Here is a 13,919-nt window from a genome sequence, read left to right as displayed (position 1 = left end):
CTAACTTACGACCAGCTTCGCAATGATATTTTTATTAGAATCTATCTGGGGAATAATGTCATTAGATAATTCAAGCTGGGGTTATAAAAACATTCAAAAAAGTTGAAATTGTTTTGCAAATACGAAGGGCGACGCATAAGGCAACAGTCCCCGTTTACACGTCTCTGCGGTATATTCCTGGGAATGAACAAAAACAAGTGAAAATAAAGTGAAAACAATGTTATTCTCGGGTGGATTACTATGTCGCGTTATTCGAGCCTGCGGCGCCTCGCTCGAAAACAAACTATATTTTTACCCTTTGAAATATTTAAATTCGAATTTAATTGTATTACTTAAAGTATCTGGGACGAGCTAATTGACTCAATTATGCCTTTCAAAATCTGCGACACGTGAAAAATGTTTGTCACACTCGTCGCCTGAGTTCACAGTTGCGGAAAGCCGACCTTAGTATTAACATATGTCAGACACAGAAAACATACAAATTACATACGTGATTTTCGACTGTTTTGTGTGAAAGGGTAAAGATAGGTTGTCCTTTAAATATATGGATAGCAATTGAAAATATAGAAGTAGTCATCTATAGTAAGTAATATTCAAGTCCCGTAAACCTTTATATACCATTTATACAGCCTGCTATACCATATAAACCTCACGTGCATTCAGTACTCAATTATCAAATAATGCAATGACTAGTTCAATATTCTGTGACCCTCTTTGAAAGACTTTTGAATAAACAACTAATATCTTGAGTAATCTAATAATTTTAATAATATAAATTATTGTAGGTGTTTTTATAATTAACATAGCTCATATATAGCTATTATAATGAAATTGGAGGTTTATTAATGCTAGGCGCAGTTATATCACTAGAATAGAGGGGTTGTTGGGGCGCGTATTTGCGAGTGTAAATTGAAACATGTCGAGAGTTAATTGCGTCCAGGCCGAGGGACGCACCCCACTACCCTCCAAGGATAATCCCAGCTCAACAGCCTTCCCGGATAGACGAATAGTACAGATTAACAATAATTAGAGTTATAAGCGAGAAATGTAGCCTTACGTAGTACGGATGTAGACGTTTAAATATATAAAATATGATTTTAAAAACGTTTTGCTTATATATTGTAATGTCAATAGATATCGTAATATTTAAGAAATCAACGATTTTAAACAATTACATAACCGCAAATAGTTAAACCTTTGTTTCTGGAAATGTTTTTCTATATTTTTGTTTATATATGCAATAAAGCTGGAATTAAATATAACTGTATAGACTTTGTACATAATGTTATAATAGACAACATTTTTAAAGAACAAAATGTGCACTTGTCAAAGCAATTACTATTACCACTCTTGAATCAAACAATAAGTACAAATATATGTGTAACGTTGGCAGTTAGTTTTGCCAATCGGACAGTTTTTGGACCTTTGAGAAATGATGTCGGCTCCTTATTTGAATTGTGGTAAGCACTACTGTTATTTTAGCCGGTTTTTTCAGTATTAACCAAAGTACAATTTTTTTTAATAAATAATTGTTCAGTGGGTGTCTGCCTCTACTTGCAAGCTTTGAAGATAAAAAATGTGAGTATCCCGCTGGGAAGTCAATGTAGCGTTACCATACTAAATTTTCGATTCGAACCATAAATATTTATCCACTGGTTTATTAAATATACAAATATCTTTCCATCGAGTGGGTAAAACAAAATAACTGAATAGCAACCAAATACGATATGATAACACGTTGATTACATAACGGCTGGTAAGCAATCGTAATATCGAGGAACGTATTAACGGCTCGTTATGAGATATGTGGCAGTATTGTTTCGACACTTGTGTTCTCTCGCATCGATGGCCTTTGACTCGTCTGTGAGCTTGTTACTGATATTCCATTACCACAGAGGAAGGTAATTACATTGTCCCCTTTAATTAATTTATCACGTGAAATGTATGAGCGCTGAGCATAACTTGTCACGACTAATATGTCCCGCTAAGTGCTGGAATATTGAATTATGTCGTTATGAGTAAATTCAGTTCCGTTGCTCTGGTCAACGGACGCGCTTTTTAGTAACGAGTACCCGAATTTAACGTTATTTTAAAATTTAATTCTAAAAGAGTGATTTTAAATAAATTACAGTATAGAATAAGAGGCCGGCAACGCACTCGCTAGCCCGGCATTCAGTGTCCATGGGCGGCGGTATCACATAACATTAGGAGAGCCACCATCTACATTTGTTTGCGTTTGTTCTATAAAAAAATTAAACTTACCTTACTAATATAATTTTTAAGTCAATTTATATAAGTTATATGTTAGTAACGCTGTTTGCGCCAACACAAAAGTAGATGTAATATCTCAAAATAGATAGACTAAAGATCGAAACCAAACTTTTTTTACTTAAGTTGTGACATTTTTGTGAAAGTCTTTTGTTCCTTAAAGTATAAAGGGAAAAATATGGATTGAAAAAAAGGCTATCGTCTAGGAAATTATATGCTATAACACGAATATTTAATCTAATATTGATTTGCTTACATGTAAACTTTTCATAGCTTAGTGACTTCACATACATATTAATTATCACACATAAATTGCTCGGAGTTCAAATCCAAAGGAATCACTATATTTTATTTAAACAAAAACAATAAGAAGTGGGACATGATACGAAATATATGACTAACCAAACTTGTATCTCTGTAAAAGTATATTTGCTTAACATCTGTCATGATAAACAGATACAATCCCGAAAACATAAATTCGACAAACGCCATTAATTAGGTACAGATAATTACACATTCCATTTGGCCGGTTAATCCCGGTGTAATCGCGTGGCGGGTGATAAGGGTCGTCTTACCGCTAAACGTGTGAGTTGTGACATTCTTTCTTCTACTGAAGCCGAAATATTCGAATTAATTTTCTATAAAATAGAGAACTAGTCTATGATACTAAAGATATTTTGTTAAAAAAATCGGTTGTCTGTAAAGTCGGTTTACTGACGATAGTTGAACGTGACAACGTCACGAATCGCTCACTCAAGTAGGAGAGAGACAGATGTCGAACGCTGAAGAGCGCGGAGTCCGATTGTGCCTCTCTGTCGCTTCGCGCTCTCGCTTGCACTTCAAGCCTTAAATGGAACGCCTCAGAGCGAGGTAACGCCGCATGAGGCATGTTTTTTTCGTGCGTGAAGCCGGCTCCATCGATTTATAAGACGTTGTCACGTCAAAAAAATAATTTAAAATGTAACTTAGAACTTATAATCTCAGAAGATAATCTGCACGATTACGAGACTAAACTTTAATTAATAGCAAATAAAGCATCAGTAACGATTGAACTACAATCAACAGTGAAAATAACAATGTCAGTTAATTTAAAGAAATAAATAATTTTAAATTTATTTCGAGAAATTACATTTCTTCCGATTTGCTGCACTAAACGAACCACAATTCTATTCTAAGGCGATTTTATTTGCAATATAATATAAAGTTCACATATAATCATTTGATCTTATCAAGAAAAGTTATAAAAGGAATGAATTAAACTCAACAAAGTCGAAAGAACAATATTGAAAGACGAATGAGAAAAAAGAATTGTACCAGTCCTCACCTTAACGTAACTGAATATTTTTTTGAAGCAAAATTGAATAAATATACATAATTTATGTTGATACTGTAACAAGATTTAGACAGACGAAACACATAGAAAATATCATATTACACAGTATAAAGGATTTCTTTTAGTAAAAACCAGTAGTGTCTGTTTCTAGTATTTGTAACTAAAGGTTGGTAGACCCTTCGTTAATGCTTTTAATTTTGTCTTTTCTCTTACGTTGACCTGAAGACAATTCGAAGCGTCGAGCTAAGTTTGAAATGCCAGGCGTTAATTTAGTTTTAATTTAATGTAATAAGTACACGAAACTGAGGATCGATAAAAATTCTATGATAGTATAAGTACAACAAAAACAAATGAAATGTCACTCAATAATAGCACTTTAATGGGTAAAGTATGTGATAATCTTTGACTTTTACCATGTATGGATGATATGTTTAACACATTTGGGCAGGGAAAGTCAATTAATATATCAGCACTAGATAGGTGAAATACCGGGCGATTAACCAGCCAGATTATTGTACGTTGCAAACATGTTACGGAATATAGCCTATTACAAACTAGGTACATTAAATTCTTAACCATTTGTTTAATTTTACAAAAATATTAAAGCGATGTAATAATGTGCTTCTTTTAAAAATGATAAGAAAATAAGAAGAAAAATAATGTACAAAATCCTTTAAGTCCCAGGAAAATGGAATATAATTAATTACGATCGATAACGTGGAGAATAATAGCTATAGGAATACTATATAGTACTTACCTAAACAACCAAGACTAGTTTGCAAAAAATCAAGTAATATAAGAATTCTTTATCACAAGCTGAATTATTTAAATATATTATATAAACAATGCATATCTCAATAAAACACTACAAGCCTCAGTTAAATTGTCTGGTTTACTGCGAATATTTGTTAATTCGCATTCTTGAATCACATTGGCTTATTGAGATTTGGTAGGCCGAATATTTTACCGCAAATTGAACATTGTGGATGCATAAAACGCGTCAGTCGCATAAAACATCCAGTGAATTTGCAACGGATGCACGAACGGCAGGTGACGAGTGCAGTTTGTGGCTATGAAATTGCTCTAGAATTATTCCTGGTTACCATCTGTCGCCAACGGCCAACCTGCCTACAGTCTGCGTTTCATTATTGCGATTATTTGCCGTATTTCTCGTAGAAATGCCCTGAAGTCGCCGTCGTTGCGGTGTCAGTTTGCAGATAGATATTTGAAAATGATATAGATTTGCTGTTGAATGATTTATGTTTTACTTTTGTGTTGTGGAAAATTAAGTGTCAATTTACCAAATATAAAATATACTAAGTCCTCGAGTATTGTTTATATGTGTGATAGAGGCGGAGTATTTAGATTCGAATCTCGATGCAGAAAGCAGTAAAGCCGCGTTGGTAGACACGGTAGTGTTGCCCAAAATCGGTCTTGGTCTTGCAGTCTTGTCTTGTTCTTGCGTTTTTGCAAGACCAAGACCAATACCAAGACCGCCTTATTATAGCAAGACCAATACCAAGACTGAACCCCGCAAGACTTGAGCAAGACAATACTTAAGCCTGCAAGACTCTTGCGTCTTGCAGTTAAGACAAACTGAGATTTGGGCGTTAATAAGTAGGTATTTGGTTTCAATCCCGATTTTGAGAAACGTTCCCCAGTATCAAAACCGTAGGTATCACATATCATAACACTAAACTAAGGGCTGCAGTTGTATTTGCAGTTGGCAACGTGCCGCTCGTCTGAAAGCACCCTGAAACGTATTGTATTGATTAGGTAGGTTAGTACTTATTATATTTCAACAATTTATTAAGTAGGTAGCGTGTTAATACTCACAAATCTGTTCCCACCATCCCATGTGATAAAATTTACCTAGAATAACTTTCTAGCAAAGTTCATACCTTGTAGGTATCTACCTATAATAATATGTTATGCTTGTTTATGTCTAATGTGCAGATCTAACGTTAGTACTCGTAGGTTGGTATGTGCTTAAAATTATAGCTAACAAAATTATATACACATCATGTAGGTGTGAAACTTATGTTTCAAAGTTTATATTATTCTTCTATTTAGCAAAATTTAAAAGTAACAGCGAGTCGAGTAGGTCTAGTAACATTTTCTACGGCAGCCAATATTATGGTACAGACGCCAGCACATCAAGCTATTACAATCTATCAAATTTCTTCAACAGATTTTCAAGTTTATCGCTAAAGAATTAAGGTTCAAAGTTGATTGGGGAAATGTGACGTTCTGCGAATAAACTGTTGGTCGGTCGGTGTATTATATATATGTACTACTTATTTGATAATTTACCGACAAAGACGTCGCGGTTTGCAACAAGTTTATCACAGCATTTGACACTGTTTGAGCGCCGCATTCGCCGACAAAGAGTACGGACAGAGGCACACAAATTTTTACCTATTTTGGTAGGGTTGGTACAGGAGTATAAAATTAAATGACCTTGAACATGTCCCAGCAGTAGGTAGGTATAAATTGAATGCTCTGAGTTTCTTTTATTTAAATACATTCTCACACTGCACTGGCTTGAATTCGAACACTACAGCGTTAAAAGCTGTCGGGCGAGATGATAATTAATAACTAAGTAGGTATTGCAAATATTGAATTGCGAATATTTTGATTTCGAAATAATCATTGTTAATATCGGTAAATGATAGATAGTGAGTGATACCTAGGTACTAAAATGTGAGCAGCAAGATTGAAAAGTGTATATGCCATGTCAGTGCTTTCAATAAGTTTATTTTAAAAAAGCTCTCTAGTAAGATTTAGAGTTTACCATTCAATTACACACAACAAATTATTGAAAAACAAAAATTATGAAAAAGATATTTAGACTGAGTACTTAGGAAATTAGTAGAAAAAATATTCTATCGTGGATACCTAGTTATTAAAAAGTGGATAAACGTTGTGTTTACTTAATTTTATTTTTCTGTGCTAATGCCAACATTGACAACCCCACCAAAATAGGTAAAAATTTAGTCCGCTTCTAGACTTTGTGTTGCCGCCGTCGCTTTCATGTCAAAGGTCGCCGCCACTGCCCATGTTCTAAAGAATAAAATAAGTTTCCGGGTGCTCAGAACGGACGCAAATAGATTATGTTGTCCTCGCAAGGAAGAATGTAGTCGTAAGGATAGGTAGATTTTATAAAAATTGTTGTAAGTAATAAAAATATACCTAGTTTATATTATTATTACCTATTATACCTTTTTAAAGGACATTGCTCTGCAAAATTGGAAGTGGGTGATTTTAACAAACTTGAAACGTGGAAAAGCTCCAAATATGAGCGACGTCATATTGCTTTACGCATTTTGTTTTAAAATCACACACTTCCAAAAATCGAGATTTGCAGTGTCGGTTTATCAACTTCTATCGTACCTACTCTAGTAGCGACTATTGTCGTCAGCGATGATTTACTAAATAAATAAAAATAATCGTCGTGTAGGTACGACGATTATTTTTCTAAGGAATACAATTTTGTTGTAGTAGGTACCTACATCGTTTCTTACTTACACATACTTTAACGACAGTACCTACGTAGCAAAGCGCGCCAGTCACGAGTACGACAAATTGCCTACAAAATGTACCTACGCACACTGTAATGAAATCTGCTAATCTCAACACACTGCCTGTAGCCTGCCTGCTATTATTGGTTGATGAACATTGTACATTGGTGAATGCTCCAGGATAGCCCGCAAGCCCCCACAAATAGCAATAGGCTAATAGGTATTTGTAAGTCTCGCGAGACTTGCGAGACTCTTGCTGCAAGACCAAGACCAAGACCAAGCCTGAGAGCGCAATACCAATACCAAGACCAAGACCAGGTGTATTGACGCAAGACAATACCAAGACTGGCCTAAGTCTCGTCTTGGTCTTGCATTTGGGCAACACTAAGACACGGCAACTGTTATACAATATGAAGAAAGTGTAATATATGTGTATATTATCTATCTACTAGATATTATTACCTAGACCTAGATTATAAAAAAAAACACTCTAAATACAATAGAAATATGATTGAATAAAATTTGTAGCTTTAATTATACAATCAGTTATTTGACCAGCTCATACTAAACGATTCTATTTTGTTTCCCTTTATTAGTTTCGTGCTTCAATAAATACATTATGTCGCGAGGCTTCATCACGACAAATCCACAAAGATAATTGAATACAACGTTCCATTTGAATAAGCTTTCCTTCAAGTTTCAACCTTGCCTTCACATTGGCACTATTATTCATTAAACGTTGATATATTAATTGATTAGTAAAACAATACAATGAATGCGTGAGTAGCTTCTGAATTTAAATTAATCGTTGATATTCCTCCAAAGGTCAAAATGTCTAGAAAGATTAATCAAGGGCCATTCGAGGGCTATTGAATTTTAATAACTATTTTTATCGACATTGAAAGAATATAATTATACTAACCAAAACAAGACAATTCTTCGTCATTTGTATTGCGAAACTTGGTTTGTCTATTGAACTACGTCCTTCCATTTCCTCTGGCACTAAAAGGTAACCCGGTCAGTATAAATTATGTGCATAATATCGAAATACAGATCAGAATAAATGCATTTTATATCAACTTTTGTATACACAGTGTAATTTTAGGACTAGTTATTGTTTATTATTGTAGAAATGTACAAGTTCCTGTAACGGATGTGTTTCAAGAGCATCCGTAGTGATATAAAAATCTTCACGTACCCTTTTAGAATAATTGTTGATTTATGGCAATCTTTCGATTTAATATTTAGTAGAGTATATTTGGACTTACAGTTAAGTGTCCAATTCTAAACCCTGAGGTCATGCGTTCAAATCCTGCGCATCGTTATAATTCATGTTTCATTCTATGTTGCCATTAGAACTTGGAAGGAAAACATAACCAGTATGTTTCAGACAAGAATATCGAAATATAAAAGGCATAAGGGTTTATTACTGGATTATTTTTTAATAAAATATAAAAAGGCACGTCACTAAAGATAATTAGATACTTAGAACGTTTTATAAATATTAAAATAAGAGGACACTTATCTCATTCGTGGCTTTGTTGAAGAAATGAACCAGCCTTGTTCAAACAGAGAAATAAATTTTCTCTGTAAAGTTTAATAAAGCAAATAGAAATGGATTTACGTGTTCCACGATATTTGAGCATATTAAAAGAGATTTATTACCAGCGAAATAAGGTACGCTCCAAATTAATTTAAAATGATGCCTAATGAAGTGTCGGGTCCTGTGCACGTAGCTCCGAGCGTGTTTAGATGTGTATCGCGCATACTAAGACGGTTAAATGGTACTGATAAATTATGTAAATAACATGCCACATTGCTTTTGTGAGGTTTTACAGTGTTTTGTGTTGAAGCCAATTTAGTACGAATACTGGATTCGAACACAGTTGCGTTCTATGCTTTATTAGATTTTACTATTTTATTAAAAATATTTAGTCTCAACTCGCTATTACTACATAAAATGTGATTATTTCACACTTAGTTATTAGGAATTTACAATGTAACCCGCAATAGATTGCTATTGTTTTAATTATTTTCATAATAAAAAATAACTAAGTACACTAACCCGACATCTTTAATTAATTGACCTTAGCACTGTTTAAGTACCAGATCCTGATAGTGAACTAATCACTATCAGTATTTATAGAAGAAGAATAGAAGGGCTTTTGATTTTATAGAACCGTGGTCGTTTTGATTGTTTAAAATAATCTGACAGAAGATTTAGACAATTCCGATCCAAAATTAAGATTCACCTCTTATCTTGACTGACTCAAACAATAAAATATTATTGTAGCGTGCTATCGTCTACATCCTTAGATTCCCATTCATCCTACAAAACTGAATTTCTACTAAAGCGACATAAGGTAAAAATGAGTATTGAAATAAAATATTTGTTAGAATAACAGGGTAAAAGTCTTTCAATATTTCCAAGAACAACTTACTAGCCTGCAGGGTATTATTGAATGAGTTTTGAATTGGGTTACTGTGCTTCAACTCTATTAAAAGTTACGTTGGGACAAGCGTGTCGCCGTGTTGGTTTTGTTCATTTCAAACACTGTTTGTGACTAAATGGAAATGCTTGCGTAATACGTTTACTTATGTATCTGTAATTACTGAAAGATTAAGGTATAATGTGAAATCCCATTGGATTGCGTATAGCGTATTATGGCAGAGCATTTTATATAACACTATTGAAGCACAGCTCTCTTTAGAACCTGTGCCAGTCGACGTATTTGCACCGCCGACGGTCATAGGACGGACATAGAAGACGTAGAGGCTCACTAATTACTACGGTTTTGATATTTAGAGAGATGTTACGGGTATATATTGTCTTAAAATTAGTATAATAATTAAGGTAGATGTCTGAAGGTATTACATATTTTCACTTTAGACATGACATAAGATTTTATGTTCTTTTCGATAGCACATAAATTTCATTCAAAATTTTATCTTTTCTTTTTTGCTATATAGGTTATCTAATAAATTATCTTGAATTTTTTTACTATTGAGCTGGTGAATCAAGACTTGAGAGCAACATTAAAGGTTCATGCTCCTCCATAATCTCAGGTTGCGCGTTTGTGTGCTGTGCTGACTTCAAGCGAGGATGAACTTTTTCATTAACGACGTCCCACGCACGTGACGCCCTCAGTAGCGGCTGAACAAATGATTTAAGTTGAAAACATTCAACAAGAGACGATCTTGGCGGATCGTCGTGTTACTTTTTTATAACAGGAAAAATAAAGATTTATATGAGACGTCAATAATTAAACAGAACCATTTGGGTATGAAAAAGTGACAGCGCGCTGGGTACCCAGAATGCTTTGAAACAGACTTATAATTTCGTAAAGCTGTTTAACATTGTTACAAAATATGGACTGATTTTTGGCTCGATTCATAATGATGGGCGAAATATGGCTTCAACATTATGAACCATTATTACCTTGTCCATTATGAACGAAAAAACAGTCCATGACTGGAGAAAGTCATCTCCAACTGCGGCATTTGCGATTCCCTTTGCCAGTAAGATCTTGGGCTGTTGTTTCTGGGATAGCCAAGGAGTGGTAACGATCCAATACAAAATACAAAACAATTAATAAAGTCGTGTGAGGAAAAACTCAAGCAAAACCCGCTAACGCACCCGCGCACCAGTCCTGAGTTGCGATGCTATTAAAGAAACTGGCTTCGAATTGATAGAACATCATCATCTATCTATACCTAGGTCTTAGTTAGTTCTCCCTATTTCCGCGGTTAAAGGAACATCATCAGGGGCCATAAATTTGAAGATGATGTAGTCGCCACGGTACACATTTTTTAAGGACCAGGAAAAAGATTTTTTAAAGGGAATTTTCGAAGGGAAATGTCGAAAAATAATATAAAAATATTGCGTCATTATTATCACTTTTTATTGAACATCCCTAGTACACAGAAAATGTTCCTGATATAAGGACATGAGAAGCTTTAATAATACAGGCATTGACGCGTGTTTATAGAACATAAAAATAACTAAGAAATCTTTATATTCACACCTTTATCCGATAGCGTTAGAACTCGCCGTTCTTAATGGTCGCGAATAGGTTACGACGTTAGTAAAAAACAAGATTATTTACCAACAAATTACCTTTTAAATTTTATGAAACATTTCGACGTTCAAATAATCATAACCTGCTTACGACGGGTATAAAAACGCAACCTATACTTTTCAATTTATCTTAATAGCTTATTTTACGCCTCAATATTTCGAAAGTAAGATAATAGATTTACACATTAATTAGGTCTTCTTAGAATTGCTTGTATTTTGCTTAAATAAAAGGATTTAGATTACTTTGTTTTTATTATCAAAGATTTGTATTTCTTTATATGAAAAGATGAAGTATAAAGGTTTTTATATAAACAAATTTCAAAGCATTTCATAATACAGCTTTTTATATTCCGATTAACTTTAATTACTTAGCCAAGTAAAAAAACATTCGATTTGTATACAATTTTAATTTGACGATTTGTGTTGGTAGTTTTTACAGCAACAACAAGGTTTTCTATTTAAGTAGTTTGGAAAAAAATAGTTTTTTAAAACCCCGAAGACAGCGGCGGGCATTAGTTTTTGAATAAGTTAATCATTCCATTACTTTCTTAACAAATCAAAGTGAATCGCAAAATATGTGGCTAAGTGCGAAACTTACCATCAATTCGAGTATATTTTTTTCCTTGATCTTTGAGAGAAAAAAATAGACAGAAATACCTAAAATCCAGTTTTCTTTTTCTGAAATTTGTATTAGGTAGATAAATGTTTCATAATATGTTGTATTAAAAAGGTTAGTAAAAAAATCAAACTAAAGCGATTTGCGGGGACAGCTAATTAGATAATATAAATGTGTTTTATTTATCCAAATTACAAACTACACTAAAACATATTAGCAAATTACCGTCATGTCATTAATTAGTTAAAATCAAACGAGAACATGAGTACGATTCATTAGTCGACTAAGACCCTATACGATTCATTTATTATTTACGTCAAAAGTAGTTTACGTGGAACATAGTTCGATGTGGTAACATTATCTATTCAATACGCCTAGGTTAGTTTCCTAAATCAACATAGAGTTTCACGTCAACTTGCGCTTATAGTAACCGGTGACCGAAAGTCCAGTCTAGATCCTTATTATGGAAAAGCTTGCTATTAGTAGTCTCACAAAGACTATTCTATATTTTAATTTCAAATGTGTTTGCAATTATATCGATTTAAAGGAAATTATCTATTAAGCTCATTAAGTGGAGTGTAAGGTTAATGGTTAGCGTCCGCATACCCCTCAACCCTGTTGGCGTGCGTTCAAATCTCAGCTTATATGATATCGTGTCGCGGTGTTTGTAGTTAAACTCCTCCGAGACGGCTTGACCGATTCTCATGAAATTTTGTTTGAATATTGGGTATGTCTGAGAATCGGTCAACATCTATTTTTCATCCCCCTAAATGTTAAGGGTAGTCCTAAGTCCACCCCTAAGTTATATTTTTTTATGATATAGCGTTAAAAATACATACTACCCTTAATTTTAATCCCTCTACGATCAACCCCTATTTTTTATTATAAATGATAATATATTTACATGGCAAAACGACGTTTGCCGGATCAGCTAGTAATATATAAAAAAATATAAAGACAGATTCTCTTTTATATTTCTAGGTGTCTGTAAGTCTCCTTTACTTTCATCATATACTTTCTGCTATAATAATTTTGATTAAAAAGGCGACAAAATAGTTAATATATTACGGTAACAACATTACAATGAAACTAATTTAAAAATATATTTTGAAAGTCGGTCAAACACTATTACGAAGAACAAAACTAAACGCCCTCATTTGAATTTAGGCAAGCATTTCTTAGCGACAATAGTAATTCAATTAAAGGAACAAGCGATTGGCACTGGCATCGCGATATCGTAATTAAGTCTGTCTTGAATCTTGATCGCAGCCCTTTCGGCGTCACAATGAGAGTCAGCCAGAATTCCCGCACAAAAGCGTGAACCGAACTAATGGCGTGTACATAATCCGTATAAGTCCTTCCATTCAACGTTTACTGGAAAATTTTTCAACGATGATTTACTGAGGACGTCTGAGCCTGTGGATGCTCATTCAGCGAAACTGCAACTTAAATGTTCCGAATCAAATATACGGGAATAGAGCAATTATTATTCAGCTCAGTTCCGGTATTTCGCGGAAAGTTATTGTCCAGCTTATTTCCTATTCCGTGCTAGCTTCACCCGGATACCTACTTCGAATGTGAGCGACTCGACTTATGAATTACTTAGACTTAGTATACGTTGGTTCAAGTCAAGGTTGTTAATATGTAATATCATCCTAATTGATCTTTGGCCTGTACATAGGCGTTGATTTCTAAATAAAGTTAAATAAGACAGGTTTTTAACTTCTCTATATACAAAAGACATGCTAAGATTAGAATATACTTAAATATTCAATGTGATTGTTTATGATCATTGGAAACCCTGGCATAGAAGATTAAAATTATTTAATTGAAAGAGAATGTTATAAATGTTAACTTTAAAATATAGCGTATAGAAATTTGCATTCTTATATAATGAATTTAAATATTAATATCAGAAAAACCAAATTACATTTGCAGTAAATTCAAACCAACAACGTAAAATAGACGTTTAATATTAAAAGGTTAAAACAACGTTGAATAAAACAACACAGTAAATTAAATCAAAATCTTGCAAAATATTGTTTGAATATAAAATGTCAGAATAACATGAATACAATCAAATATAGGCACAATGTTCATATT

The sequence above is a fragment of the Pieris napi genome, chromosome 1, assembly GCF_905475465.1.
Source record: "Pieris napi chromosome 1, ilPieNapi1.2, whole genome shotgun sequence".
Taxonomy (NCBI): domain Eukaryota; kingdom Metazoa; phylum Arthropoda; class Insecta; order Lepidoptera; family Pieridae; genus Pieris; species Pieris napi.
This window is presented reverse-complemented; position numbering follows the sequence as displayed.